General features: G+C 45.4%; 1 pseudogene; it reads right to left on the bottom strand.

The window, feature by feature from the left end:
• Positions 1 to 1,430: 1,430 nt before the first annotated feature.
• Positions 1,431 to 2,898, bottom strand: LOC136451539 (myb-related protein Hv33-like; annotated as a pseudogene).
• Positions 2,899 to 5,914: the final 3,016 nt, after the last annotated feature.

Genomic DNA, 5,914 nt, shown 5'->3' on the forward strand with positions numbered 1-5,914 from the left:
ACATCAAAAATGAAATTTGTAGATCTCAAAAAGTTATGAAACTTTGTAGTTGATAACTTTTTTATTTAAAATCATCTTGTCATCGAAAAGTACGTTTGAATTTCTCAAATTTGAAATTTAAATTTTATAAACGATCTCGGATGGAGAAACTACCAAAATGAAAGTTGTAGATCTCGAAAAGTTATAAAACTTTGTAGTTGACAACTTTTTCATTTGAATTAGTTTAGGGCCTCAAATAATCAATTTATGCTCAGTTTTATATAATATGTGGGGAACCAAAATAGAACATAGACTCAAGCGACGTCGGAGGCCCAAGGAAGCCTACAACCAAGGTCGATGAGTCAATCCATGAAGGTCTCTGGTGCGGAGGCCAAGGAAGGACCCAATGCTAAAGGCCAGGTTTCAAGATGCCAAGGTGCTGAGGTTTTGATGAACACAAAGGTCTCCGCACGCGAAGGCGGAGCAATGACCCGATGCCAGAGGCCCAAAGGAGCCTACGACCAAGGTCGATGAATCGAGCCCCTGCCTACAGATTCTCGCCCTCTCGAGGCAAAGGGTCCCCTGAGAGGCTTTCAACAGTCAACGCCCAAGGGTCTTTGTTGCAGTAAAGAAGACAATCTTCAAAGAAGAGGCCCCGGTGGGGTCCTCCTCGGATTAAAAAAATTTGCTATTTTTTTTGTCCCTTTTTTGTGATTTCTGGAAATTGATTTATAGAGGCGGCTCAATATTCAGCTGTCCCTATAAATCGATTTGTAGAGGTGGTCTGGGAACCGCCCCTACAAATCAGTGATTTGTAGCCACCCTTTCATAGGGGTGGCTGGTAAAATCGCCCCTACAGAGGGTTACCAGCTGTCCCTAAAAACCTTATTCTACGTAGTGACATTCACCATGCATGAACACTATCACCCTTATGAACTACCCCTATGGACATTTTTAATTTTAGGTGATCGTGTCGCATATCATAATATCAAAAAGAGATCACAAAATTCGCTAAAGTAAAGTTATATATCAGTATGATTTTTGAGTTGGAAACTTAAATCTAGGCAGTCAAGTTCCCCCGCAAGAAAAACCTAACCGACTCGTCCTGTTCGCTTGAACTTATCAACCTGGCTTATCAGTCATGGTACAGTATCTTTCTCTCCTAACCCAGCTTATCAGCCGCGAAAACCATCAACAATCGCTATTCATTTCACAGGCCCCTCTTGATTCCACTGATCGCAGGTCAAGAACAGATTCAAGATTTTGGTCGTCTGGTTTCAATGAAAAACGAGAGAGACAAAGGACAAGTGTTCACCTAGATATATTTGGAATCAAGCGCCAACCACCCAAGCAATTATCCGGAAAATATGCTGATGAGGCTGAAATCGATTGGCATTTTCTTTTCAAAAAAACTTGGAAACACTAAAAACAACTAGTACAGGTTCGTCCTTTTATTACATTTTATTGAACTCTTCACATTTGATTCCGCATGCATACGCTTACACAACAATGAAATGATGAAGTCGTAAATTTGTGTTGCCCCAAACATCACCGCGAAACGAAAAAGAAACAAATCAACTGAACGCATGGCCTTCCCAGAAGCTCATGATCTGCCCATGGTGACCGCCGTCGCCATCGAGGTAGAAATCTCCAAACAGGAAGCTGGGGTCGTCGACCATCGCCCGCAAGAAGCCGTCGTCGCAGCTGCCCCACGCGTCGTCAGTGCACGCGCTCGTGCTCGTCGTTAGCGACGGCGTCGGCGTCGGCGTCACCCCCGACTCGGTGGCCGCGGCATTCCGGTCAGCGGCGGCGTCCTGCGGGAACGGCAGGACATGTAGCCGTGGCCGGGCCAGCGACGAAGCTGCCGGCAGCGGAGGAATCGTAGCAGCTGCTCGCGCCAGAAGCGCCCGCGGCGGCGACGTGGTCCCGAGGAGACGGGACGAAGGGGTAGGGGGTGAACACCGACGGCACCGGCTTGGTTCGGTCGTCGTCTTCGGCGCTGTTCGGCCGGTTGCGTCTCGCAGCGGGTTCTTTGCTCCCGGCCGTGGACGACGCCTCCTTCTGCCGGAGCTTCTTGCGCAGCCGCGCGTTCCAGAAGTTCTTGATCTCGTTGTCCGACCTCCCCGGCAGCCTCGCCGCGATTTGGGACCAGCTACAGATAATGATCATCACATACATTAGTTCACAGTTCACACCCGGGCCGGGTTATATTATGAAATGGCCGTGTATAAGAGGCAAGGTACGGCAATGGCGGCACCTACTGTTGAGCAGAGGTCAGTTACCTGTTGCCAAGTGCTTTGTGGAGAGCAATGATGAGGTCCTCTTCGTGCTGGGAGAAGCGGCCCCGCTTGAGGTCCGGCCGCAGGTAGTTCATCCACCGCAGCCGGCAGCTCTTGCCGCACCTCTGCAAGCCTGCATACAGCTACCAATTCACTCACACTCCGATGATCCAATCCATATGAGCAAACAAGTAGATCGAACCGGTGAATGAATTGTAACTTAAGTGAGGGCATGCAAGAGCATCAAGAATGAATGCATGCATCAGCATCACCTGCGAGTTCGGGGATGGAGCTCCAGCAGCTGACGCCGAAGCGGGCGATGTGGGAGGCGAGCCTCTCGTCCTCCTCCGGCGACCACAGCCCCTTCCTCACCTTCTTCTCCTCGGAGCAGCACGGGTGCACCCTCCCCATCTCGATCGATAGATTCCGAGCAAGCAAGCAAGCTAGGTAGCAGTTCTCAGTTCTCACAGTCACAACGAACGGCATGCACGCACTGTCTGTACTGAACGAAAGTCTCCGATCCCCCACTGAATTTGAAGTATACTTGCTGGATGCTCTGGTCTGGTGCCAATCTGTCTATGGCAAGAAACGTGCATAGGAAATTGGGGCAGCTGCTGCATCTTGCATCATTTGCAGCATTGTTTATCCGGCAACCGGCATGGCCCATCCAGAGAGGTACCATACAATATGCAGGGTCTTATGTAATTGTGCGATAATGGCTATAAAGCACCCATGATCAATTGGGGGGCAGCATGCAGCCCGGTAACTAGTTTAACGTGCAGCTGCACTTGCTGCCATCGCAAAAGCAGCCACACTCATGTCTCTAGCTGCGTCCCTTCATAATGATGCGTCATGGGTCTCAGACATGCATGATCCACTCCATAATTCTGTAGGCGTCGTAATATACTAATATAAAGTGCTCCCCTTTCGCTTATTTTTATTGAATCGCTGCAGCCATATATGATTTGATTGGTCACGTTCTGACATATATGTATGTTGCATCCATTGATCGTTGTTGTTATTATTATTATTCATAAGCGATCTAATTGAGATATTTGGTAGAAAATATCACAAGGTGCTTGCATTTATTATTCTTTCAGCGGTACGGTGACCCATGTCTTTTCATACTTGGTAGTGAAGTGTCATGTCAATCTCGAGGTTTTACTTCATATAGAGTGTATAGGTAATTAGCACTACTAGAAAGCAGACATTTCATCCCGCCTCTATTTTTGCCTTTAGTCTCGGTATTTTTGTGTTCGGGACTAAAGGGACTATTAGTCGCGGTTGTATCCTCAAACAAGGATACAAAGTTCCTGCTCCAAGTGTGTGGCGACGGCAGGCAACAATTAGTCCCGGTTATAGCCCTAGAGCCGGGACTAAAGGTTATCCTTTAGTCTCGGCTGGACCCTCCAACCGGGAATAAATCTTTACTCTCGGCTTGAGGATCCAACCGGGAACTAAAGGATGACCTTTAGTCTCGGCTCTGGACTACAACCGGGATAAAATCTTTCTTGATAAAATAATATAGTCGCGCTGGACAAAAAAAATGGGGCAGCCAGGCATTGAACCCACGACCTCATAGACAAGGTCCAAACCGCAGCGCACTAGCTAGCCATCTGAAATAAGTCACTTTCTTGACAAGAAAGCACCCAAACATTTATTTAATAAGAGAAAAGACCATTTAATTGATTATATTCTTTTGTTAACTATACTTTGAATTTTTTGGTCCATGTGCTTTCTAGTGCCTGATTGATCTCATAATTTTTATCAGGGTTTCAAATGCCCAGTGTGAAGCCACCACCAAGTTCGAGATTTTTCTGAATTGGTTTGGTAATTTTTTCACTTTAATTGAATTTCCACGCGACTTCACCGATTAATTATACGTTGAACTGAGTCTACCCCCGAAAAGATCCGGAATAGTGCCAAACTTTGCCAAATGGTCTCTTGTGCCCTAGGAGACAAATATTTGTGGAGGTTGATGCAAAATTATATTGTTTTGAATATGTAATTCACCGTATTTCGTCTCACGCGGCACAAAGAAAAATGTAATAATAAAAATAATTATCAAAAAAACCTAAGATCTTGTGTGGGGTCATATTTTGGGTGTAAATGACTGCCAAAAATTTTTTAAGCCATTTCGACATAGGCGGAGTCGACGTGCTTCATAGAGGTATATAGAACCTTTTGTCGAACCATATCTATACAACTAGGTTCTCTGGGATTCTGAGGTCCATGTGCTTTCTACTACCGGATTGGGCTGAAACTTTTTCTCAATACTTCAAATGCCTTATGTGTAGCCACCACCAAGTTTGAGATTTTTCTGAGGTGGTTTGATACCTTTTTAACTTTAATTGAATTTTCGTCCCGAACTCACCGATTAATTATACAATGATTAATGAAGAACCTAAAGATTTACGTTACAATTACATAAAAACTAATTTCTTGTCGAAAACCAATAAATTTAATAATTTCAATTAAAGTCTACATTTTTGCATTAACGAAAATAGTGAATATTAGTTGCATTATGTTCAACATTTATAATAAAAAACACAATAGTTTAGGTCACATATTTTTTTGTGTGCAGTAAATGAAAATAAAGTTTATTACTTTTTCTAAAAAAATTGTGCCTAGTATTGAATTTGCTGCGCAAATAATAAGACTTAAACATTTAAATACAAAACATATATAAACTAAACTGATCTGCTTAACAGTTGGCTGGAAATGAAAATATAGCCCACCTTTAGTCCCGACTCCTACCACCAGCTGGGACTAAAGGTGGGCTGCATTTGGCGGCCCGCCAAAAAGTCATTTAGTCCTGGCTCCTGCCACCAGCCGGGACTAAAGGTCCCCCCTTCAGTCTCGGCTGGTGGCAGGAGCCGGGACTAAAGGTGCTTTAGTTCTGGGTGGTGGATGGAGCTGGGACTATAGGTCCCTCTCCTATATACCGCCGTCTCCCTTCTCTCTTTCTCCTTATCGATCGTCTTCGTCTTCAGCGTGTCCCCAGAGCTCCACCGCCGCCGATTCGCCTCCCCGACCACCCCCGACACCGCCTTCCTCACCGGAGGGCACCCCGAGGCTCGCCCACCTCACCGGAGTAGCCCCGACGCCTCGCCCCTCACCGAGGATCCCCCTAGCTGCCCCCGACGCCGTGCGCGCGCCACGCCGCCGCCGTTTCGCTTTCCCGGGCCACCCTGGCCCGACGCCGCGTCTTCTTCCTCACCGGAGGGCATCCCGACGCCCACCCACACCTCGCCGGAGTAGCCTCGATGACGCCGCGCCCGACTAGGAGCCCCCGTGCCTCGATCCAGGCCGCTGTCCACCACCGCCCGTACGCCAACACTCCATTCTAAACCGCCGGTATATATATATATTATATTTATTATATGTATGAATTATATTGATGAAATGTGTATTAATGTATATATGTATGTAATTATATATGTATGAAATGTGTGTGTGTGTATATATATATATATATCAATTAATGTATATATGTATGAAATTATGTATGTATGAAATGTGTATATATATATCAATTAATGTATATATGTATGAAATTAATGTGTGTGTATATATATATATATCAATTAACGTATACATGTATAATTTTTCCTTAGGAAAAAAAATCAATTGTGTTATATTCTGATACCATGTGG

This window comes from Miscanthus floridulus, chromosome 5, assembly GCF_019320115.1.
Source record: "Miscanthus floridulus cultivar M001 chromosome 5, ASM1932011v1, whole genome shotgun sequence".
Classification (NCBI taxonomy): domain Eukaryota; kingdom Viridiplantae; phylum Streptophyta; class Magnoliopsida; order Poales; family Poaceae; genus Miscanthus; species Miscanthus floridulus.